Genomic DNA, 27,164 nt, shown 5'->3' on the forward strand with positions numbered 1-27,164 from the left:
TGTTCATAACTCATAAATTCTCACACAAGATGGAGGTGTGATACTGTGCTCACCTAATCTTCAAATCCTCTGAGAGAGCTATAGAAATACCCTTAACAGCCAAGAACTCCACTGTGGGATTAAGGACACAGTTAAGCCAATGATTCCATGGAACCATAAAGCAAATAAAATGTTCTCTGAACTCTGATCCTAAAGCATCTCAGCAGGACCAGTCCATTTGTTTTCAGTTTATAGCACAATGACAGCATATGTAGTACAAATCAAAACAAAGGGGGGAAAACAAAATTTCAAAAGACAAGGTAGAGCAACAAAGTTGCTTCAGTGGCTTTAAATCAGTCTTACCTTAAAGGAATTTTTTCTAAATATCCCATCTGATTATTCTAAGGTCGTAGGGAATCAATGAGTAGATTAGACTGCCTCTGAGTAAAAGTGTTTAGAGTTCATGGATAGCCACAGGATCAAAAAACGAGAAAGTAACTCAGTCTGTCCAATCCCTTATGTTGTGGAAGAGGAAAACAATAATCTGAAAAATGGAAGTGATTTGCCTAATACCCCACAAAATAAATAGTAGCAGATGAAGGACTAGAACATGTTGCCTTAATCCCAGTCTGATTCTATTTTCACAGAATGTCTCTGAGCTTCAGTTTCACCATTGGAAAGAAAAGGAAAAATAACACTTGCACTATATATCTCATGGACAGCTGAGTAGTTCCATGGATATAGAGTCAGGGCTGGAGTCAGGAGAACCTGAGTTCAAATCCAGCTTCAGATAACTTCCTATCTGTGTGACCCCGGGCAAGTCACTTAACCCTATTTGCCTTGTTTCCACATGTATAAAGTGAGCTGGAGAAGGAAATGGAAAAGCACTCTAGTTTCTTTGCCAAAAAAAATCAAAAAAACCCCAAAAACCCAAATGGGGTCAAAGAGAGTCAGACACAACTGAATAAACTGAAGAACAACTCCATGTATCTCATGGAGTTGCTTTGGGAATCAAACAAGATAATGTATATGAAAGTCCTTTGGTAACCATAATAAATAAAAGATAGCTAACATTATTATTCCTACTACACCATGTTGTCTTAAACTGAGCTATTTATCGCTGTTACTTTTAGTTATGTTTGAAGCCAACAGAAGAAGGCAAAGGAAGTCTGTTGTTAATAGGAGTGAGACTGAGACATAAGTCTATCCACTAGACAAATTTGTAGACAGCTGAATGGGCTAAAAAGAGGCTATTGGGCTATGTTGTGTCTAGCATTTGATGATGATGCTAATGATACCCCACAGCACTTGGGTATGCTTTGACTTTTTGTTTCTGCATTGGTGATCTTTTGTGTTGAAACATTTACACAGACTAATAAAGCCCAGACCAAAATAATTGTGTGGTTCCATACTCTAATGCTGATGAACAGGGAAAGATCACTGTTTTTTCATTCATTATATAGTAACATAATATAATAACAATATATATAATAAATACACATATAAGATAGAGGAAAAGCAAACATGGGAAAATAAATGACAATGTCTAAACTTCTGAGAATAAAATATGAGGAAAGAGAAGGCAAAATTGGTTTTCCTTTATCAAGGACTTAAATAAAAGCGTAGAAGGCTTACTAATCAAATTTGTAAATGCCACAAAGAAAAAAAAGATGGCTTAAAAATGCATAATAAAGTCAGAATTCAAAAAGTATCTCAATAGAATAGAGATGAGTCAACTAAAATAAAATTCAATTAAAAATGCATATTCTTACAACTATTACCAAAAATATCAGTTTTTATAAGTATAAAATGAAGGACATATAAATAACAGTTGTTTCCCCACCCCCCCAAAAGAAGATCTTGGATTTTGGTGGACTTCAGTCTCAATGTGGGTTAACAGAGTGGTGACAGTCAAAAAAAATCCCAAAACTAATGTGATGAGGTACTTCCAAAAATAGGGAGCTGACAGTCTTGCTGAACTGTGCCCTCACCAGCAACTGGAGTACTGTGGTCAGTTTTCAGGACCCCATTTTAGGAAGACCATTGAGAGAAAGGCAAGAACAACAGTGAAAGACCTTGAGTCCATATCATATGAGAATCAATTTAAAGAACTGGGCACAGTTGGTCTGAAATTACAAAACTCAGGAGGGATGTGATGGATGTCTTCAAATATTCTAAAACACAGTCAGGTAGAAGAAGAAGCAGACTTGTTCTGTTTGGTCTCCAAAAGCGAAATAGGAGCAACTGTGTAGAAGTTACAAAGAGGCAAATTGTGGTTCAATGTCAGGAAAGACTTCCTAACAATTAGAAGTGTCTGAAAGATGTGTATTCTATCTCCTTCAGGGGCTTGAAGTACAGGTGTGTATACACATTCAGTTTTAGCTCAACATCCCCTAAGTCATCAACCGTTTGGCTCCAAAGCCAATTAGAAGATTTGTGGGAGAGTCATCACATAGTACCAAACTCTGAAACATTCATGGCTGTTAACTGGTTCCCTAAAGGTTCCCCATGGTTTGATTGAAAGCAGGCAAAGAAGCTCTGTACATATTCAGAGAATTCAAACTAACTATGAAAAGTTTGTGTATGTTTCGAGGACTGACACTGCCACCGTCCAGCCGGCACCATTAAATATAAATCAGTAGAAGAGAGCAATATAAAGGAAAAAAATTGTTGTCTTATGTGATACAGGATCATAACACTAGTGAAAAACTTCATAATTACTGGCTTTTTACTATAAGAAATTAGAAAGAGAAAGAAAACCATGCAGATCAGATTCTCTGGTGAAGATTTACCATAGGTCTTTGAGGAGGCTTTTGGGGAGGAATGATGGGTTTCTGAAATACTAATCCAAGGGTGCTATTTTTCTTCTACAAATTTCCCCAGAATGAAGTAGGGGTAGAAAATAACAAATGGAAAACTCTAAGATAAGGATCTATTTCCTCAAAAATGACAATATTCACTTGTAAAATTGCCTGCCATAAGTAATAACTTATAATAATATGTTATTAATATAATTATAATTGTTATACATGATATATCTAAATTATAAATATTAATATAATGATAATAACAATAATTCTTCTCTAAAACAAATGGTTTGACCTCTAATGTCGGTTTCAGTGCATAGTCCTATAAAGCTTGACAGATGGTCATTAGTACTCAACTTTAATATAATGAGTGACAAAAAGGCTCTCATCTTACAAAACTGGAAATTCCATTTTTAGACAGATCTTACTGTTATAAATTCCTTCCTTTCGATAAGACAAATGTCAGAGGTAGAGCAAAGATGGTGGAGTAGCAGGAAGAATTAAAACAACTTTCTTTCCCCACAAAACTCTTCCAAACAAATCTAGAAAATAGACCACAATGAATTCTGATTGGGAAATATAAGGAAAAAAAAACAGTAATTTTTTTCTAGCCCATGTCAGTGTGGGAAGATAAAAAGCAAGTATTGTGGACATAGGGAGTCAGAGTCCAGCCAGGGGCATGCTGACCAAAGCACTCCAGCACTGGGAGAAGGTATGCCCCAGAATAAAAAGATGTCTGAGATCTATCATGGAGAAGTCTCAACTTGTGTAGGGAGTGGAAAAGGGTGCCTACTGACAGCTCAGACACAATCACTCTGCAGTCCCAAGTCAGAGATCCAGGTCAAAATGAGACATGGAGCAGTGCCTCAAAGTGATATTTCAGGGTAGGGGGTGGTTGTGACTCTAGGCTGCATACTAAGTAAGGAGCAAGTTTAGAAATAAGTAGCATCTATGTATCTCAGACCCCTGGAGCAAAGTATGATTTCAGTTCCAGTCTCCAGTCCAGCCTGAAGCTTATGCAGGAATAACCAGGGCAGAAATCCCAGAAACGGCAGTTCTCTTGTTCTGAAACTACATAGATTTTCAGCCCACTGGAAGTGTCTGAGTTCACCAATGGTATATTGAAGCTCCAAACAGGATATTGCTCAGATAGCAATAGAGAACCACCTTCAAGAATCTATCAATCAAATGACTGAACAAGTTGTGGTATAGGATTATGATGGAATATTACCATGCTAAAAGAAATAATGAGCTCAATGATCTTAGAAAAACATGGAAAGACTTGCACAAAATAATGGAGTGAAATGAGCGCACCTAAGAGAACAGCAATATTGTTTTAAGAACAACTTTGAAATGAATAAGTCATTTTAAGTATGATGAATACCCAAATTAACTATAAAGGATATATGAAGAAAGATGCTGTCTGAATCCAAAGAAAGAACTGATAAATACAAGTATAAAATAATTTTACATATATATGTAAACACATAGATGTATATGTATACATATATATGGATATATGTGTGTATGTGTATGTATATATTATAAAATATAAATATAATAATATACGATATAAATATATATTTGTGTCTAACGGTAGTCATCTTGAAGGCAGGGGCAGAAAAAAAGAAATTTCATGACTTTATTATATATTTAAAAGGGATACCAAGATACACATAACAGATTTCCAGTTTCATGTGTAAACATCTTTTTATTACACTGTGTTATGATTGGGGTGTGGGGAGAATCAAGCAATCAAAAAACATTTACTAAACACTTACTATGAGCCAGGCCATGTGAAAAGCATGGATGCTAAAAGATGCAAAAGAAAGTCTGTGGTCTCTAAAAGCCTACAGTCTAAGGAGAGAAATCACAAGCAAACATATATACACACACACACATATATATACGTATATATATACATATATACAGATACATATATACATACACACACACACAAACTAAATACAGGACAAATGTTGTTTGTCCTTCATTTTCCAAGAGGACTAAGGATATCACAGGGTGGTGTCTTGACTTCTGGGTGAATTGGAGTAAATTGGACTTAAAGTCATCAGCTTCACTCTCTCTTGCACTTCATTCTTCCAGAGTCATCAAAGTCCTATGGCAAGACAAAAGCCAAGACGACTGACAATAACTCAGAATGCACCGGATGAACTTGGCATCTTTGATGTCTAACCAAGCCCTACACACACCATAGTGCCCACTTTAGCCACTCACATGGCTATTGGAATGAGTTACTGTCATCCACCCACTCCACCTAGGGACATCTTCACATGCATGGGGTACACCACCACATAACTCACCGACAGGTTTGTGGACCATTGGTTGCCCTCAACCTAGATTAGCCTGTCGGCTCACACAGTTTGCCAGGGAGTGGCTGCTGCAAGTGCTACAAGTTCTTGTAACCCCACAAGTGAGAGCTGAGTGTAAAGTGAACACCAAAGGTGAATGAGCAGTCCTAAAAAAGCTCAGCAAGCACTCACAGCAGAGGTGCCAGTCCTCCTTGAACATCCATATTAGGTACATAAGGGATAATTAACACAGGGGAGGAAAAGACTTAAAAGGAATTTCAAAAGTCAGCCAGTATAAGATTGGAGTTTTATTTTAGTTGGAATTTAAAAGAAACCAGGAACACAAGAAAGAGATGAAAAGAAAGAACATCCCAGGTATGGGGAATTGCTAAAAACAGTGCCCAGAGCCAAGAGATGAAATGTTTTGTTTGTGGAACAGCCAGGAGGTCAATGTCATCAGATTGAAGAATATGGGGAAGGGAGTAAGGGATAAGAAGATTGGAAAAGTAGGAGGGGTTAAATTATTGTTGGCTTTGAATGATGAGCAGAGGATTTTGTATTTGATCCTGAACGCAATAGTGGAGTGCAATGGGCAGATCTTCACTTTAAGAAAATCACTTTGGTGGCTAAATGGATGATGGATTGAAGGAAGGAGAGACCTGAGGCAGGCAGATTCATCAACTGGCATGATGAAAGCCTGTCCCACAGCTGTGACAGTATCAGAGAAGAGAAAGCGGAATATAGAAGAGATTTTACAAATGCGAAATCAACAGGGCTTTGGCAACAGATTAGATATGGGGGTGGGAGTGGGAGAGATAATGAGAAGTTGAGGATGAAAACTAGGTTGCAAGCCTGAGGAACTGGGAGGAATGTGATGCCTTCTAAAGTAACAGGGAAGGTAGGGAGGAGAGATTACAGGGAGAAAGATAATGAACTCCATTTTGGACTTGCTGAGTTTAAGATGTCTCTAGGACATTCGCTTCAAGATGTCTGAAAGGCAGATGGAGATGTGAGACTGGAGATCAGCAAAGAGTTTGGGATAGGACAGGTAGATTTGATAATTTTCAGAACAAAGATGATCATTAAATCCATGAAAGCTGATAATATCACCAAGTAAAGTAGCATAGGAAAAGAAGAGAAGAGGGTTGAGGACAGACCCCTGAGGTATACCTGTGGTTAAAGGGTATTATCTGGATGAAGATAATATGATGAAGGGTAGTATCTTGTAAATCTAGGTAGAAGAAATTATTAAGAAAGAAAGAGTGATTTATAGTGTCAACCATTTAAGAAAGTTTAAAAAAAATGAAGATTGGGAAAAGGTCATTGGATTGAGCAAGTCAGAGATCACTGATAACTTTGGAGAGAGATTGTGCGAAAAGAGTGATTCCTATTTCCTATTTCAAGGAATTTAGCCACAGAGAGTAAAAGGCATAAAATGATACTTAACAGAAATGGAAGGATCAAATGAAGGGCTTTTGAGGATGGTGGGATGGTGGAGACATGTGAGACAGGGGTAAAGGAGGAAATAGTTGAAGGAGGAGATAGTAGCATCTGAGTGATGGGAGATGAGGAAGAGGGGAAAACGGAGAGCTCATGGCAAAAGATCTTAGTTTTTTTTTTTTTCATAAAATAAGTGGCAAGTTTCTCAGTTGAGAGGGTGGAGGAAGGGAGAGTCACTGGAGGTTTGAGGAGGGATGAAAAAATCTGGAACCACTATGGAGAATGGGATCATAATCTGAAAAGGGAGGTATACAAGAATCATTAGCATCGCTGAGAGTTCCGTTGAGGTTGAACAACGTAAATTTATAGTGGTCCCAGTCAGAATGGTTCCATAATTTTTTCCATCTTTGTTCAATAGCACATGTGTAGTAGTGAAGGTAAAAAATGGTGGGAGTGATCCAAGGCTGAGGCTTGACAGAACATAATTGGTGAAATGACAAGGAAGTTAGGAAATCAAGAGAGGAGGTTGGTACAGAGTTGAGCTGGTTCACCAAGGGGACAAGATGGGGAAAAGAGGAGAAAGTGGCTAGTGCAAGGGACATGGCATAAGAGAAATAGAGAGGTCAAGGGATTGAAGGTCACAGTGCAGATGAAAAGTAGGGTTTTGTAAAGAAAAGCAGAGAGAGATGTGAAAAGGCAATAGATTATGCTCAGATAAGGAGATTTCAGAATTCTTGAACATGGAGATGGAACATTTGCAAGTGATGGTAAGATCAAGGGTATGTATGACCATCTTTGTATGTGGCAGAGAGCAGCTAATGGGAAGTGAGCAGGCTGAGGAACGAAGTAGTGACACTAGTATGAAGGAAGCACTTGACGAAGAGATTGAAATTGTAAACCATGTACTGAACTCATTGAGAAAAGAAGAGGAGTTACTTGAAGATCTGTAGACTATAGCTACCAGGAATTTGATCAGGTAGTAGATATGAAAAGCATGAACCTAAAAGAAGGAGAGGTTATTGTGTAACAGAAGAAAGTGGCCAAGGGGAATGAGTGAAGATGCAACCAATATTGGAAAGGGTGGCTTTAGGGAGGCCTTATCACCAATGGGGAACATATCAGCAATGGCTAGTAGATGGAAGGCATGATTTTTGATGATTGAAAAACAATTTAATTTTTTTAAAAAAGACAAATGATGATCAGCTGACTTTAGGTATGCCATCAAGAAAACATCTAGGATTTTCTTCTTCAACTCTGAATAAAAAAAATAGAGAAAACCTCATGTTACAAAAGTATAATCTGGCAACAACTTTCACCTTGCTTCCTGCTCAAGCTCAAAGGGTACAGTACTATTTTCTTACTTAAGTGACTAAGATCCAATATGAGGATAAATTTCATGAACTGGCACAAATATTAAAAATCACAAGTATGGATGCAGTGAAAGAGAGTATTTGTTCTTCATGACAATGAGTAATACCATCGTAGAAAAAGCCTCCATTTCTATGGGAAATTGCAACTAATACTTCTGTTTTATCTTACAATTCTTGTCCAAGGAAAACCAAACAACAAAATAGCATCCACAATGACCTGAAGCCCCAAAGCCAAGAACAGGATAACAGATCAGAAAGATTCTGTTTCCACTTCCCAGAAACACAACAAACTGTTCCAAAGGCCAATGAGTGGCCAGTTGTGAACTAGCATCATGGTGCATTTCATATATATTATAATCATTACCTATGGAAAATAAATGACATATCCAGAAGTCTATTTGTCCCCAGAGACATATATCTCCATGTGTCAACTGAAGCTTCTCCCTTCTTAGGCTTGTGGCAATGTATGTAGTAAAACTTTTTGCTGACTTGTGTTCTAAATTGTAATAGATGGATTTTCCTGCCATGACACAAGTATCTGACAAAGAAAAACAAAATGTTCTCCAAATTCTTGGAACTTCAAGTTTTTATTTACTAAATATACTTAAGAGCCCCTGGAGATTTCCTTTTAATCAAAGCACACAGACAATAACAACAGAGTGGAACTGAAGTGACTGCTATTTTCACAGATTGCCCACAAAACTGGGAAACTATTACTACAACGCAGCACAATAAAGAGGCTTGCTAACTAAACCCTGAGGGAAAGACAAAACTCTCTATTTGTTGCATGTGGCTATCAGGCCAAAATTTGACGTATTTTATTCTAAGAAGTGTCATATGCATAAATTTGGAAGCTGTCATTCTCTTTAACTCAAAACACTGGTGTGCATTTGGACTAGATCCACAATCCAGAAGGGAACCATCTGTAACACTAAAGCTCAGAGTATTCTATTGCCTCACTGGCCAACTATAAATTGTGACCCTAAAAGAATAACCAATTTAACTCAGAAGTTTGGTTGTCAGCCAACTTATGCCTTTATATCTCTTGACAGTCACATGAAAAGGAGTGAATAACAGCCAATTTTTATTCATATCAAAGATTAAGTACATATTTAGTAAGTACTTCCCACATATATAATACACCATCTGAGGGACCTCAAAAGGAGTTCACAATTTAATGGAGGGGATATGATACATACACAAATAAAAAAGTCACAAGTTTGTTGTTATTCAGTCATGTCCAACTCTCCCTGTTCTCATGGACCCTTCTCTGCTCCATTATCTCCCAAAGTCTGGCCAAGCTCATTTTCATGACACTATCCATCTCATTATCTGCTATCCCCTTTTCTTTTTGTCTTTGATCTTTCTCAACATCAGGGTCTTTTCCCATGAGTTCTGCCTTCTCATAATGTAGCCAAAGCATTTTGGCTTCACCTTCAGTATTTGACCTTCCAGTGAGCAGCCGGAGTTAATTTCGTTAAGCATTGACAAATTTAATCTCCTTGCTGTCCAAAGGACTCTCAAAAGTCTTCTTCAGCACAACTTGAAAGTGTCAATTCTGTGGCTCTCAGCTTTCCTCATCGTTCAACTCTTACATCCATACATTGCTACTAGAAAAAACATAGCATTGACTATATGGACATTTGTCAGCAAGGAGACATTTCTGCTTTTTAGTATGTTGTCCAAATTTGCTATAACTTTTCTCCCAAGGAGGAAGAGTCTTTTAATTTCATGGTTGCATTTGGCATTAGCAGTGAATTTTGAGTGCAAGAATATAAAATCTGACTCTACTTTCATTTTTCCTCCTTCTCTTTGCCAAAGAAATGTAGATGTGAAAGTGCTGAAATTGCTTTAAAAAATTGTAGAGGACCTTCAATACTAGGATGAGGAGTGTGTATTTTATCCCAAAGTAAAAAGAAAGTCAATGAAAAAAATTGAGACAGGAGAACAGAATGGTCAGTACAATAGGAAAATTAATAATAGCAACTACTGTATAGGAAGGATGAAAGGAATATGGGAGAAAAGAAGACTTCAAAACTTTTATTTGCAGTATTTGTAGTTAGTGCAGGTTAGATGAGAGGCTGATGACGGTTTGTGCTAGGGTGATGACGAAGTGATAGAAATGAGGGAAACAGTGCAAGAAATGTCGTAGAAAGGGAAAAATCAAAGATGGCTCCAAGATTATGAGTCTCAATAATGGGAGGATGAGCAGTGGTATTAATTATGGGAAAAGGGACAAGTTGAAAGGAGAAGGTGATAGCTTTAGTTTTAGACAAGTTGAATGTAGGGTGGCAGTAGGACTTGCAAATAGCTACATAATATACAAGATAAGCACAGTGTAAATGAAAGGGTGTCTCAGAGAAAGGCATTACTAATGGGAGGGACTGAGAAAAGCCTCTTTTCTCAAATCAGAGAGAATCTGATTTGAGCTAAGTCTCAAAGGTGGCTAAGAAAGTAAGTAGATGGAAATGAGGAGACACGTAGTGTACACATAATTACAAACCATGTCTATTCACTATTCTACATTTCTGCAATATAAAGTTGGCAACTATCATGGGAAAGACCTGATTCAGGTCATTCCTTAGGTAGTTTAGGTCCAATATTAGAAGGAAAGCAAACACTAGTCATAAAGCTGACAGTTACCAAAAGCAGCTTTATTTAACCATATTAGGGGAAGGATATTCAACAGATATTAAGTGACTCAGCTAAGCACAGTTTCCCCTTGCCTCTTCATTACCCAAAGCTGTCACATTAAACATCAGGGAAGAGCTGCCGTTCTTATAAATAACCCAAGCCTTTATGCTCCTCAGCTAATTAAGTCTTGACAACCAAGGACCTTGACAACATTCAAGAAAAAGAACTCACCCAGCATCATGGCGGGTGACTGGTAGATGTTGCTCCCGACACAGAAGCAATTCTCAAGTTTTTGACAAATCTCTTAATGATGTCCCGAAGATCTTTTACACCTGTGTTGTCATTTGCATGGGTAAAGGGAGTAAGCACTTAATTAAGGCTCTATTCATCTATGAAAGCATTCAAAATGGGAACATTTTTTGTTTCCGTGCACAAGCAGGAAATATTTGTTATTATCTTGTTAAAGTTTATATGCACTTAAAAAACAGACTTTAAATAATCAAGACAATAAACAATCAAATCAGCACTATTATCCCTGGAAAGGGCACGTCATTCTATTGACCTTTGACTCTACTTCTCAGACTCAACCCCTATATATACCCTATATATACCCCTGGAACCTGGTCCTTGGAACCTGATAGAACTTAAATACTTTCTCACTCATTTGAAGCATAATATAACACTTTAAAGAATTTCTTTTTATATATTTGAATGCGGGAAGGAGTATTGCTAAGGGTTTTTTCTTTGTGGCATCATCTATAAGGTGATGCTTAAACTGTGACTTGAAGGAACATAGTGAATCTATGAGACAAGGGTGAGGAACAAGGGACCCCAAACATGTGAGCTAGTCAGGAAAAAGTCATGTAGAAGGAATATGGAATGCTCTCTGTGAGGAACAGAGAAAAGACCAGTTTGACAGGAGCACACAGCGCTCCAATCAGACTAGAGAGATGGTTTAGACTAGAGTAAGGATTGGGAAGGGCCATAAAAGCTAAATGGAAGAATTCATATTTGATCGAACATATGAGGAAACAACTGGAGTAGAGGAGTGAAATGACTAAGTCTTCAATTAAGAAAAATCACTTTGGTAATTGTTTCAGTTGGTCAACAAGCACTTATTAAGCACTTACTGTGTGCCAGATATTGTGCTATGTGCCAGGAATATAAATAAAGGCAAGAAAGTCCTCCCTGCCCTGACATTCTAATGAGGCAAACAACATGCCAATAGATATACATGTATGAAAATAGACATATGCATACATGTAAGATAAGTAACAAGAAAATGAAAAGTCATCTCAGAGAGAAGGTACTAGTAGTGGGGGGGAGGGGGTGCAGCTGGGAAAGGCCTCTTGTAAATGGTCTGATTTGATTGAGAGCTTGAAGGAAACCAAGGAAATGAAGAGATAAAGATAAGAAAAGAGAAAATCCCAGCTATGGGGGACAAACAGTGAAAAGGCATGGAATCGGAAAATGAAATGTCTTATATGAGGATCATCAATTTATTTAGGCCAGTATAACAGGAAAGCAGAAGACTGAAAACAGAGGAAGGGATCAGGCTTTAAATGAGAAATGATGGGTTTTTATTTATTCCAGGTGATAACAAACCAATAGAATCTCAAGAGAGTGATAGGACTAAGCATACATTTTAAGAAAATCATTTTGGGAGAACAAGGAGCAGGGAAAAAGAACCTCATTTCAAATGAAAGCAACAACCAAACAATCAAATGAAAAATGTAATGACCCCTTGATGAAAAGGTTGACCAAAGGTGGAAGAGAATTGAGACTAGATACCCTGGACTTTACTTTGGAAGAATCAAATCCTAATACACTCAGCCCTCTGGTGAAACTCATAGTGTGTCTCCTCATGTAAAGAGATGACAATGAGCACCAGACAGATTAGGGCAAGAGCCAAGATGGTGACATTTGTAGCACAATCAATACTTCATTATAGGTCAGGATTATCTGTAGTAAGCCAGCTTACTTACATACAGCTTTTCCTAATACCAAAATGTACCCTGTACCAACTCAGCCTGCTTCACTATTTCCCAGTCTACTAGCCTCCTTGAGATCCTCACTGGGGAAATAATAACAAATTTCTACCCTGCATAGATCTCTGCTGAGAGGATTCTCCCTTCTTTCAGCTTTATCCAGAATCACTACCAAATCAGAGAGAGAATTCTCTAACAAGTAAATACACATCCACAATAGTTATATAAGCAACAGTTTCATGTTTCCCCTGCTTTTAGAAGGAAAGGTACCTCCCAACAAAAGTTGTTCAAACCATCTCTGAGGAAAAGAAACCTGCCAATTGAAGTGGATGGACCCAAGCTCTTTCCCTAGGGTGCTTGGAAGGGGCAAGAACCTTGATGCCTGAGAGATTCTGTGCCAATGGAAAAATACAGAAGAACCAGTGAACATCAATTGGACTTTATCCAAAAGCAGTCTTTCCTTATTGAGTAAATCTTTCTGGAGTCTAGATCTAAGAAACTGCTGGACCAGAAATTCCTACCCCTTCTAAAGGTAGCCCTGACTTTCATGAACATGGCCTCTTGAATGATGGACACATGACCTTGGCAGTTAAGGGCATCATGATGATACTGATTAGCTGTGGCAGGTTAGGTTCATGGCAAAAGTTGGGTGGGCACTGATTTGTATAAGAAGCTCATCAAGAGTCACTAACACAATGTTAGGTAAGAGGATCACATGATCCATGCCTAACACAACATGGCATAACAGCTCTTATGTTAGGATTGGTAATGGACCTATTCTCCAATATTTGTCTTTCTTGCAACAGCTTCTACCTAGTAATTTAGTTCCCAAATATTGTCTCTGATGCATAGTGACATCACCCACTAACAAAACAGTCTCACAAATGCATTCAGTCAGTATAATAATGATAAGAAAAATGAAATAACAACAACAAAAATGTTTTAATAGAATAAGACTTCTCTAAGACTTTTGGAATACCCTGTGCATGCAGCGGGAAGTACAAGAAAAAGTTCTGCCATTGGTCTTTATACCAAAGAGGAGATCCATTGATTGTCCGGTTCTGTTATCTTCAGACCACAGATCATTAGGTGAAACCTGTGGTCACCATCTAGGAGTTAGTGTAGATGAAGAGTTTATCCAACACATCCCTCAAGTTTCTCTCACATGGCAGTCATGTGGCTCACTTGGGAATACTTGTCAAGATCTGTATTCCCCACAGTATGCCCTGTAACTTGATTTCTTCCCTTGTATAGGGAATCTAATCTTAATGCATTCCATAAATACTCAGTACAATTTAGTTCCCCAAAATAGCAGGGGGAAAGAACAAAAATGAACTCATGAGACCAGGATTATAAGAAAAACCATGAGCCTGTATTAAGTTCTCAATCATCACAGAGCATGGTTTCATAAGTGTGGTGAGAAGGGCAGGGGAGAGTAAATCAGCACCCCTTTCAGGAGTGATGGTAGAGTTGGCTTGATCGTGGTTCAAGACCTGAGGGGACAATGGCAAGAGAAGACAAATGGCATCAAAAATACTGAAGAAGGTGGTGAACAAAATGGCAAGAGATTTGGTTGATTGGTTGGTTATCCATTCTCAAAGAGGAAGAAAATGACATCATTATGTTAGAATCAAGTTACAGCGTGTTCAGCTGTGGCTGCTCAACCAATGTGAACTCAGAACCACAGATTGGGCACAAATAGTCCATGGGAACATTTAGGAAGGGTTGTCTACATCTGTACATCTCACATTTTTTTTTGAGCTACTTCAATTCTACTTTGCTCGTAGAGCACAGAACCTTCTTTAATAAGGTATTGCCATGCTGGGTGGTCCTGTGCCAGTATCTTCCATGTCACACAATCAATTCCAAATGTCTTCAGAGAGACCTTGAGAGTGTCTTTGTGTGTGTTTGTGCTTTCTTGCCAAAGGAGACCATGCCATGAGAGAAATAATGACATGACTCGCACTTGACTTTGTTTTGAGTTAGGAAGGGCTGTGCTGGTCACCAGCCTCATTTGTCCTCCAGAGCTATCTGAATCCAGTGACCAGATATTCATCAGGATGACTGGAGATGACCCAGGATGAGGCAATTGGGGTTAAGTGACTTGCCTAAGGTTACACAGCTAGTGAGTATCAAGTGTTTGAGTTGAAGTCAGATCCTCCTGACTCCTGTGCTGGTGCTCTATCCACTGCACCACCTAGCTGCTATTGCTTCTTCTAACCACCATGTGAGTGCTTGCCTTATATGGAGTGAGGTAAAGGCATGGCTCAAGTCTGAATAAAATAGTGGACCAGATGAAGGAAGACATTGCACCCCCAGGGCAGAAGTTCCCTAATAAATGAATTTAATTTAGCTTTTCTTGTTCTTAGTTGAATTCCTCCTGGCTATAGCGATCATGTTTCATTTCTAAGTCATCAAAAACTTTTAGTTTAAATAATCTGTTACAGAATTGTAACATAAATTGTACATAAATTGATGTCAAGACTATGGGGCTACAGTTTCTATACTGGAACCTATCTTTTTTTTTTTTTAATCTTTTAATACAGAGACATTTGAGAGTTTTTGTTCTTTTGGCAGCTCTTCAGTTTTCAATGATTTCTCAAAGATTTCTAAATTCTTTCACTAGTCTGCAATGTGAGTCTTAAGTGGATACTTTGTTTTCTTTTACTATTTTCTATTTTAGTCATCTCTTCCCCTTATAAATCTTGGTCTTCCCTTTTTAAGCTTGAATATCATTTTCCTTCCTGAAAAAACAAGCAAAATAGGAATTGGGTATTTCTGTTTATCTTTGTAATATGTCACATCATGCCTTCCCCCCCAAACAGTAGTTCTGCTTCTTTGCCATTCATTTTTTCGCTCTAGAAAGAACTTTTAAAACCTTTCCTGATGCATGACACTTTTGTATTTCTCCTTGATTATGTGCCCCTCCTCTTGTACATATTATTTTTAAAACTGAAGTCCTCCAACGCTCCTTGTGTAAACAATTTCCAGATATCCCTCCACAGTCCCTCCCAATTTTTTTTTTATTCTTTAAGAGTACCTGAATTGTTATAGTACTATTTTCACTTTTGAGAGCTTCTCATGTTCCAAGTCATATTGCCTATAGTGTCATACTGGTTTTTTTATCTAAATTTTTAAAATCTTTTCCTTTTGCCTCTAATCTTTCCCAACATCAGGGCCTTTTCCAATGAGTGCTGTCTTCTTAGTACATGGCCAAGCTATTTAAACCTCAGAATTAAGTTCACTTATTATTACAGTGTCATTTAAATGTGTGTTTTGGAAGAGGGAGAGATCACTTAAATTTACACTTTTAAGGATGCATCTTGCCTTTTAAACACAAAATTGAACTATCATGATTTCCAAATCTACCGTACAGATTTATCTGTGACAAAGAGATTAGAAAATAATGAGTTGTCTTGGCTTCTGAATATCTTAATTCCAAAATAGTGGAGAGACCTTGGATTTAGACCTCCAAGAGTCTGCCTTGGAAGAGAACATTGCTAGAGAAGATTTTGGAAACACTGTGAAATTATATAAAAGAACAGATAAACTGGTTAGCAAACATTGAGAGATTCTTGAAATGTATTTGAGGTCAAAATTTGAGGTCATTCTAGAAGAATTAAGATCCCAAGGTTGAAAAATCATGTAATAAGGATTTGGCCCTAAGCCCAGATCACCTAAGATAAAGTCATTCATAAGATGTGCTTCATGGAGACTTGTTTCACAGGGACTCTCATGGGAATTGCTTCTGAGAGATGAGAGAACTGATATGTACATATGTGGATATGTTGAGTTGGCCTCTCATATGATTGTTAAGGGAAAGCTCTTTCCATAGAGCCTAGCTGGAACTCTGCAAATTCACCTGATTGAACACATCATCTCTCTTTTTAGCATTCATGTCTAGAGGGTGAAGGACTTATTCTACACACAGTAGGGCACTCCATGTGGTAAGAGGGAGGGCCTGAAGACCATGTCCCCCTGACTTTCCCTTAGGCTATGTGGCCCAGAGAAATAAGCTCCAGATTTTGGTCTGGTTTCATTTCTCTTTTTCATTTTTAGGGACAGGGAATGGAGTCTCTGACAAGTTAGTTCAAAACATGGGGATCTTAGAGCCTAGATTTCAGGCCAGATGTTAACAACCAGCTCAGCAATGAAGCCTTGAGTGACAAGGGTCCAGGACACTAACCTGACAGGTCTTTGGATTAGAATTTTGTGCTACTAATGCTATATGAGAACTGAGCAAACCTATGAGCCTAATTTCCTCTTCTCTGGGTCAGGTGGTGTAGGGAGGATTATGACTGAAATGTTGGGGAAAATGTTTTTATTTTTCTTCTTGCAATATTTTTAAAGCAAATTTTCCTTCTAAAAAGTTAATCTGATGTTAAGTGGCTAAGAGGAGCTAACAGCAAAGAACTTGAACCAGGGAAAGAGAGTCTCCCCTGAACCATTCAGAGTACTGAAGAAGCATGGGATGAGGGAAAAGTGTAATAGGCCTGGCCCTCAGAGTGAGGCCAGAGCAAATCCATATTATAATAAGAAAATGAATACCTTTCATAAAAAAAAATAACCATGAATAATATTCTTCATTCTTAGCATAGTGGGTGAGTCAGAGAAAAGTACTTCCTTGATAGGAAAAGACTGCAATAATGGAAACACTTAAATGAGGGAAAACTAAGTATGCTGGCATTCCACTGAAATTCAGGAACCAGAAAATGAAAGAAAATGGACACAGATGGAAACTGCTTGATTTTTAAAGAACAGAATAGGAAAGTGAAATAAAAAATGTAAATGGGACACACTTCTAATTCTGATAAATGACTTAGCTAAATAAATAAACTGGGGATTCCTCAAATGTCTAGATAACTCTTTTTTAAAAAAAAAACCAGTTACAGTTGGCTATGTGACTAGTTGTTTTCTAAACAGTTTTTTCACTAAAAAGCTGAATCATAACTATTGCCCACGTGATTACCATGTCATTGAAGTGATGTGAAAGTAATGAAATGAAATTAAAAGATTCATTGGTTTGAAGTTTAAATCTCATCTCTGATACTTACTATCTATGTTGGGCAAGGTACTTAAATCCCCTGGATCTCAGTTTCCTTGATTTACAATGAGTGAACTGGATACTCTAGGGCTTCTAAAGTCCCTTGAGATTCTATATTTATGATTCCATGATAATATAACCACTCAGATTTCTTTGAAGGCAACTCAGACATGGAATGTGAATTCTCCATTATCCTCACTGTGCTAAAAACCTAGTCACCCAAGGGAATACTGCTCAATTTGAGTGACATAAATGTATTTGCAATTTTTTGCATCATCCTACACTAGGTGCTGGGCATAGGAAAATGAAAGATAAAATCTGACCTGCCCTCAAGGGACAGAGAAGTGAGAATATGACAGGTACACAAATAAACAGGATAGAAGTTATTGTGTGATAGAGACAAAGATGTGACCAAGAGAAGGTAGTGGAAGAAAAATTGAGCGATATGATTTTCAACAAAGTGAATCATAAAGGTGGTGGTGTTTGAGATGAGCTTTGAAGAAAGACAATTTCCTTTTCCAGAAATGAGAAGAGTAAGCAATTCAGGACCAACTTCAGGACAAAATGAATGGAGATGAGTAAGTTGGGGAAAGAGCTAATAGTCCACTTTAGATGGAACACAGAATATGATAATTCAATTCAATTTAATTTAACAAACATTTGAGTATCTACTATCTTCAAGGCATCATGCTAGGCACTGGGAAAAAATAAAAATTCAATGCTTCCTGTCCTCAAAGAGTTTACATTCAAAAGCCATTATTAAGTATTTATTAGAGATGCTAGAGGAGAAACAAGGATAATTAAGACACAGCCCTTGTGTTCCTGGAAGTTATAATCCATTTCCTGCTTATGTTACAATCTGAGACAAACTTATATGAAGGTATTTGGTTATGTTACCACCAGTTAGATAGTGGTAGCCCAGATTATAATCTCATAGTTTAAAAATCCTGGCTTCTAATGGGTAAAACAAATCCATATAGTGAAAGGAAGTAATGAGAAATAAAGTGAGTGAGAGAGCCATGTTATGGGAATTTATATTTCCTTTTATTCCTCCTGAAGTTATTGATTAATCTCAGGGGCAGCTAGGTTACACAGTGAATAGAGCACTAGCCCAGAAATCAGCAGGATCTGAGTTCAAATCCAGCCTTCAGACGCTTGATACTTACTAGCTGTATGAACTTGGGCAAGTCCTTTAATCCCAATTGCCCTGCTTTCTCCCCTCCAAAAATAATAATAATAATAAAATAATAACCTTACCTGACCAAAACCTGTCCCGTGGGGTGTAAAAACTGAATTAGAGCCAGAGGAAGAATCTCATGCCTAATGAGATAAGCCTCCTTCTTGACATATGAAGCTTCCTCTTCAAATAAACTGTTTATGAATACAATTTAATCTGTAACCTGACGATTTATCTATGGAGTTTGTTTGATGAGATATGTTTACTTAGGGAGAAGATGACAATATAAGTAAGTTTTTCAACTTTTGGGACACTGAAGGAAATGTAGGATTGGATAGATAGATAAATAGAAAGAAAGAAAGATAGATAGATAGATAGATAGATAGATAGATAGATAGATAGATAGATAGATAGATAGATAGATAGATAGACAGATAGATACACATATCTTCTCATTAACTTTTATGGCCTAAGAGGAATATACAAGACTGAAAGATGTAAAAGAATTATTTCTTTGTCATTCTGACATAATTTTGCTGTTAGAAGTCTTGTCAGAGTCTTAATTGGCGTTCAGGTTTTCTCTGAGACCTGAATCTATGATTGAGCATAATCACAAAACTTAGGTTTTTATCATCATAATTTCTGTGTTGCAGCAAATATATACATTTGGCAGCAGTTCCATCAAAAGAATTCAAAGGGGAGATAGTTCTCCTATAACAATCACATGCTCAATAATCTCTCCTCGATCTGTGAAACAAAAGTGGCTCTTTGCAGAGTTAGAAAAAAAAAATGACAAAGTAAAAATCAATTGATACTCTCCAGAAGAGAAACTAAAAGGAAAAGTCCACCTGTGGAACAAATATAAAATGTAATAATTTAAAATGAACTATGAACATAAATAACTCCAAATCTGCCCTTTCTTTAAGAAAATTAATTTAGCATTTACTTGTTTCACATGGTTCCCTCAAATATGATACTGCATAAAAAAATGCTTTGTTAATTTCAAGGAACTGTGGTAGCTGTTTCTGCTGTTTAGATTTAATAACTAGAAGAACAGCATTAACAGAGTTCAAAGGATACAGCAAGCAGCTAGGTCTACTTAGGAGAGCTGGACTTGAGTACTGATCATGTCTCTAACAATATGATGGACTCATTTTTTTTACTATGAAATGCAGAAATTACTTTGGCCCATTTTGAAAAATTCAATTAACAGCTCTGCATACAGAAAATGCATTAATAGTCATCATTAAGTCTAATTAGCATAGTCAATCAACCATTGTAGAACCTTGGGGCTCATTAAATAAGAGATGTTTTTCAAGTACATAATAAGAATTAGGATTGACTTAGAAGGGCGATCCATTATAAAATTTTATTGGGAAACCAAGAATTTAATCTTATAATAATGACTAAATGCATCAATATTAATTCAATTACTACCACAGTTCATTTTTTAGGATATAAGCAAGAACATTGTAACACCCCAAACATTTTTTTCTACCAGTTGCTCTAATACTTTTAAGGAGCAAAATTGTAAGAATAAAGAACATCCCACAATTACAGGATTTAAAGCAAAAAAATGATCTTAAAGATCAGCTACTGTTTCTGGTAGGTGATGGGTTAAGTAAAAATAATAGCAATGACACGGTCCAGTGTTTTCCTAGAGCTGGCCATAACCGAAGCTGGAAGGAAGTGCTGCAATAATCCCCAAATCAAAGCCTCCATTAGTATTTCTTATGTTCTCAAACTCCCCTATGTCTAACAATGAGATCAGTTTCATGGACAAGGAAGGTGCCACAAAGGAAGTGATTTAAAAAAACAAGAAGATGATTATTTCTTTGTGGCTTTCACTTGAAAGTCTGAAACTTGAGAAGAATTCATCTCAGTTTCTTTAATAAATTCCTTCTCTGCTGTCATGCAGTTAATTTACCACATTTTCTCCTACTCAAATTATTGGGGGATGAGGGAGTAGAGGAAACTAGCCAGTAGCCTTCAGATATTTTCCATAGCTGAATTGTGTGGACAAAAGAAATGAGAGGGCATTCTGTTCCCTCTGGAAGACAAGCTGAGCAAAGTCTGTCCAAGATTGCAACATTAAACAGGTGACATTCACCATTGCTAAGCAAGTAAGATTTTCTCAATAAAGCTAGAAGATGCTCCCATACCTACAGAGCCTTTGGCAAAGACAGCTCATGACTATTACTGAACGAGGAGAGGTGGAGAATAAAGACTGGATTCCAAATTCAATCCCAAAATAAAACATTGGAGGAAGAGAGAAAAGTTACAAAACTTAAATTGAGCTGAGTATTTTTTCCCTTCTAATTTCAACGTAAACAACTAAACTATAGTATAAGATAGAAAGTTTCTCTTTCTATCCATGGCAATCCGGCAATCCTACTAACAAGCAATGACCAACCACCCAAAACAATATAAAGCAGTACATTTTGTTGTAAAAAATCAACAAGAAAAAAGTACATGACAGGAAAGATGGGTTTTTACATCACTTTATGTAAAGATGACAAAAACTATTTGGTTGACAGCAAACTCACTATAATACACCACTGATAAGGCAATGTTGGCCTACATTCATAGATATGTAATTTCAGGAATAAGAGAAATCATATAACTCTATAGTGCCCAGACCTCATCTGGGATACTGTGTTCATATCTGGGTACCAGACGGAAGAATATTCAAAGAATGGTTACCATTCAGAGGCAAGACCTCTGAATGTCATGAAAAATGGAAAATGGTTGATGGAACTGAGGTTATCATGAAAAGGAGAAGTCTCAAGGGAGACATGATATCTGTCTTCAAATCCCCGAACTGTTTTGATATTTATAACAGTGACTGTCTCATAAAGCATTCATAGTGACAGGGTTGAACCCTAGAGACTTTTGTTAATATATTTTGAGCTAAGGCTCTTCCTCCAGGGCACTGAGCATTCACCCAGGCAACTTTTCATGAGGAATGTGCTTTGGCCTCTTGATAAAGGACATAACACAAGCAAAGGCTTCTTTCTGCTTAGCCCTCATATACCCAAGTACTTCCAATTAGGGACTACTTAGAAGAAGATTGATAATTGTGCTGAAAATGCCTCATATTCAGTGGATTTGAAAGGTGGCAACAATTTGTGTTTTTATATCCTGTGAGCAAAATGGAGGAAATGTTACTTCACTTCCTAAACCCCTGTAGTAGCTACTCATCCATGGCAGTTAATTCCTGTTTTTGACAGAAGGGGGATGGGCCTAGACCTTGGGTAACTCTTCTTTGTCTTCTGCTAGGTATAGGTGGCTGAATATCAGTCTTCATATGGGTTTTCACTTCATGAGTTAGAGAGGCAGGAAACTTCAGAGTTGGGGTACTGATTACCCAGGAGGCAGTGACTTCTGAAACCACTTCTCTAAGAAGAAAATGATCACCAACAGGACTTATCTTGAGTTAATGAGCCTAGTCTTCATTTTCTAGAAGATAGGAATTTTGAGTGAATCCCTTAGACAGTGCAGAGCCAAGGTGAAGGGGTCCTTATTTTTCAGGGCCTGAAAGTATTTCATGTTATGTATTTAGTATCAATCTTCTGAGAGAGTATAATAGGAGTGATGAGTTATTATATCCTGCTTTAAGTACTTCTCAATGAGAATTTATGAGCCCTTTGTTTTAAGCATTTATTTTGTGGGAAGAAGAGTGATAAAGTTGTAAAGTCCTTGAAATGCTTAACTTCAACAAGGATATGAAAAGTCTAAGGAGCTGAATGCTGCTCTCTGCATAAAGTGACTCCTTTAATCCAACAGACCTGTGTAAAACCTTGCTGATAAAGCAAGAATCCAGTTCCAGGAACCTTCGGGCATCTGTAATTGCTTTGATGTTACAGGGGAAGTTAAATGTAGCTAAAGTCACTTAGTTATTCCTTTCAAAATGCCCTGTGCCCAGTTCCCCAGCAAATTATAAATTGTTTAACTGATAAAATTTTCTTTGCTTGTATAAAATATCTGTGTGAAATATCTAGGAGAAAAGGACTCAAACTTTGGACTCTATCTCTATGATCACAGTAAAGTTTCCAATATAATTCTCTATATTGACTGTTCCTCACTTTGGAATAGTCAGCTTTTCTGAAAGTAACTCTCTTAAGCCCTATTAGGGAGACCTTAGATGAGTCAAACTTAAGCTCTGAGAGATTTTTCTAAGAGGAAAATCCCAGGGCTCCTGTGTGGGGTATAACGAGCTAGAGAGTTTGAGAAAATGTGTGATGACTCTGCTTTCAAGGTCAGGTTTTTCTATGAATAAAACCAGTCTATATCAATCCACAGATTGAATCTGCTAGTGAGCAAGACAGCCCAACAACTTGGACTGTGTTTTTTGTGTGTTTGTTTTAATATAAAAGACTTATTCTGTGTAGGCCTACAGTAGTCGTCTCTAAACTGCTTTGACAATATGCCTTTAAAAATAATAATAGAAAACTGAACATGCTTCTCTGATATATATATACCCAGAGATGCATATATGTATATATATACACAGATACATATATGTATATATACATGTATATGTACATATACATACATACATATAAATTGTATGCATGAGCTTCTGTACTAATAATATATATTGTAAGTCTTACACAAAAATGGAAACCAAAAAAGGACGAAATAAAGATGCAATGTTTGATCCCAAATTCAATAGGGAGGCACTAGAGTTTATTGAGTTGGTGGAGTGACATGGTCAGAACTGTACTTTAGGAAAATCACTTTAGCAATTGTTTAAAGAAGAGATTGTAGAAAGGTGAGGCTTGAGGCAGAGAGATAAATCAGGAGGTCAGCGCAATAGTCCAGGCAAGAGGTAAAAAGGTCCTGAACTGAAGTGTAAATAGAGAGGAGACAGATATGAGAGATGCTGAAGCTGAACTGATAAGATTGAGATATATAAGGTGAGAAAGAAGAGTTGAAAATGATGCCAAGGTTAAGGAACCCGTATGACTAGAAGGAGAGTAGAGCCCTTAAAAGGGTTTGGTGGTATCTGTGGTATCTGTGATTTTGATCACAGTTCATCTAAGTAGGTTTATGCTGTACAACTCACTCTATCTCAATCAAAATTAAAAGGATGGGTGGCAGGATTCTTGCTTTTCCCATTGCCCTTAACACAGAGGAAGTACATTGCTTATTTTTTTAAAGAAAAAAATTTACATGACTTTATTAGATATTTAAAAGTTGTTGTGTATAATAGATTTGCTCTCTCTCACTTTCATTAGCAAAAGAAATGCATTGTTGCAAATTTTACACATTTCTTCTTTTTCTAAACTTATTTATTTTCAGTTTTCAACATTCACTTCCACATAATTTTGAATTTCAAATTTTCTTCCCATCTCCCCCCTCCCTCCACCCCAGGACAGCATGTATTTTAATTATTACCCTTTCCTCCAATCTGCCCTCCCTTCTATCATCCCCCATATGCTTCCCTTTTATTTTCCTATAGGGCAAGATAGATTTCTATATGCCGTAGCCTATATGTCTTATCTCCTAGTTATATATAAAAAAAATTTTTTAACAATAATTTTTAAAGCTTTGAGTTCCATATTCTCTCCCTTCCCCCTTCCCCCCCCCACCCCATTCTCATTGAGAAGGCAAGCAATTTGATATAGGTTTTCATGTGTGATCATGCAAAACACTTCCATAACAGTCATGTTGTGAAGACTAACTATGTTTCCCTCTACACTGTCCTGCCCTCTATTTATTCCATTCTCTCCCTTGACCTGTCCCTCTACCTAAGTGTTTGCTTCTGATTCCCTTTATCTTCAGTCCCTTCTATCTATTCCCCACGCTTTCCTATAGGGTAAGATAAACTTCCATACCCAATTGAGTATATATGTTATTCCCACCTGAAAACAAATCCAATGAAAGGAAGGTTCATTTATTCCCTCTCACTTTCCCCTTCTTCTCCTTCATTGTAAAAGCTGTTTCTTGACTCTTTTATGTGAGATGATTTACTATATTCCATCTCCCCCTTTCTCTTTCTCCTAATATGTTCATCTCAATGTTTAATTTTCTTTTTTAGATATCATCCCTTCATATTCAGCTCACCCCATGCCCTCTGTCTCTGTCTCTCTTTACACACACACACATACACACACACACACACACACACACACACACATACACACACACACGTTCCTTCAAACTATCCTAATACTGAGAAAGGTCTCATGAGCTACAAATATCATCTTTCCATGTAAGAATATGGACAGTTCAACTTCAATGAGTCTTTTATGATTTCTCTTTCCTGTTTATCTTTTCATGCTTCTCCTGATTCCTGTATTTGAAAGTCAAATTTTCTATCTGGATCTGGTCTTTTCAACAAGAATGCTTGGAAGTCCTCTATTTCATTGAAGTTTCATTTTTTCTCCTGAAGGATTATACTCAGTTTTGCTGGGTAGGTGATTTTTGGTTTTAATTTTATCTCCTTTGACCTCTGGAATATCATATTCCCAACCCTCTGATCCCTTAATGTAGAAGCTTTTAAATCTTGTACTATCCTGATTGTGTTTCCTTGAATTGTTTCTTTCTGGATGCTTGTACTATTTTCTCCTTGACCTTGGAACTCTGGAATTTGGCTACAATATTCCCAGGAATTTTCCATTTGGGATCTTTTTCAGGAGGTGATCAGTGGATTCTTTCCATTTCTATTTTACCCTCTGATTCTAGAATATCAGGGCAGGTTATCTTGATAATTTCTTGAACAATGATAGCTAGGCTCGTTTTGTGATCATGGCTTTCAGGTAGTCCAATAATTTTAAAATTATCTCTCCAGGATCTATTTTCCAGGTCAGTTGTTTTTCCAATGAGGAACTTCACATTTTCTTCTATTTTTTCATTCTTTTGGTTTTGTTTTGTAATTTCTTGATTCCTCATAAATTCATTAGTTTCCATTTGCTCCAGTCTAATTTTTAAGAAATTATTTTCTTTGGTGAGCTTTTGGACCTCTTTTTCCATTTGGCTCATTCTACTTTTTAAGGCATTTGTCTCCTCATTGGCTTTTTGAACTTCTTTTGCCATTTGAGTTAGTCTAATTTTAAAGCTATTATTTTCTTCAGCATTTTTTAGGTTTTCTTTAGCAAGCTGTTGACTCATTTTTCATGATTTTCTTACATCACTCTCATTTTTCTTTCCAATTTTTCCTCTAATTCTCTTACTTGATTTTCAAAATCCTTTTTGAGTTCTTCCATGGACTGAGACAAATTCGCAAATTTCTTGGAGACTTTGGATACGGGAGCTTTGGCTTTGTTGTCTTATTCTGGTTGCATGTTTTGATCTTCCTTAACATCAATGACATAAGAAAATACCTCTTCACCAAGAAAGTAAGAATTTATAATCTTTTTCTTTCCCACCTACCCCCTTTGCTCATTTTCCCAGTCAGTTACTTGACTTTTGAGCTCTTTGTGAAGTGAGGAGTTCCAGAAGCATTTACTGCTTCAGCAATGACTGCTGCTGCCCTAGGGTTCCATCCAGACCATGCTCCTCTCTCAGTCAGATGAAAGACCCTTCCCATTGACCTTTGAAGCTATTTGATGCTTGTGGGTTGAGAAGTCTAGAAATTGCAGCTGTCAGCAATTCAGTCCCATATGGCCTGCTCCAGCTCTGTCCATACTGCTGCAGCCCACACTGAACTGTGCTCCTTTCCCAGTTTTGGACAATAAATCCTTCTTGTTGACTTTCCAGATTGCATTGGGCTGGAAATTTGCTTCAGTCCTTCATTTTGTGGCTTCTGCTACAGGTCCCTGTTTCTACTCTGCCATCTTGGTTCTGCCCCACCAAAGAGGCCCTTAAAAGGTATCTGCTATAATCACATAGCAATCTGGGGGACAGGGTAGGTTTGTTGGTGAAGAAGCAATTTTTCTAAAGCAACCTGAACAGCTACTGCTATGGGAGCCTAGGTAATAATTAGGTTATAATCGCTCCTCATGTCTAACACCTGCCTCAGAAGAAGAGTAGTAATTTACATAGCAGAGGGAAGGGGTAGAGTACAGAAGTGTTGAAGGAAGAGGGTAGACATGAATGCTGTACACAAGCCATACAATTGGCTATAGCAACTAAAGGTGGGATCTAACCTGTCTTCCTATCCTCAAATTGATCATAGACATCCAAGGTTTCAGACCAGGACCTAGTGAGGTCAAGCCATGGACGCACAGATGGGTCTAGCCCTCACTATGGAGACCACTTCTCTACAAGGTAGAACTATGATCAATAGGTGAAAGCTACGGGAGAGGCAGGTTCAATTTGATATGAAGAAAAAAATTCTAGCAATTAATGAACAAGCATTTATTTATTTGTTTTCAAATTAATTTATTTATTTTTAGTTTGGAACATTCACTTCCCTAAGTTTTAAATTTTCTCTTTCCCACTCTTCTCCAACCCTCAAGATGGCATG

The 27,164-nt window shown here is 37.3% G+C and overlaps 1 protein-coding gene and 1 long non-coding RNA gene across 3 annotated transcripts in view; both read right to left on the minus strand.

Annotated features, from left to right (window-relative positions):
• Positions 1 to 27,164, minus strand: part of RAD51B (RAD51 paralog B) — an 850,987-nt gene that overhangs the window by 400,987 nt on the left and 422,836 nt on the right.
• Positions 1 to 27,164, minus strand: part of LOC140517889 (uncharacterized) — an 86,168-nt gene that overhangs the window by 41,377 nt on the left and 17,627 nt on the right. The window lies entirely within an intron of this gene.

The sequence above is a fragment of the Notamacropus eugenii genome, chromosome 1 (assembly GCF_028372415.1).
Source record: "Notamacropus eugenii isolate mMacEug1 chromosome 1, mMacEug1.pri_v2, whole genome shotgun sequence".
Lineage (NCBI taxonomy): Eukaryota > Metazoa > Chordata > Mammalia > Diprotodontia > Macropodidae > Notamacropus > Notamacropus eugenii.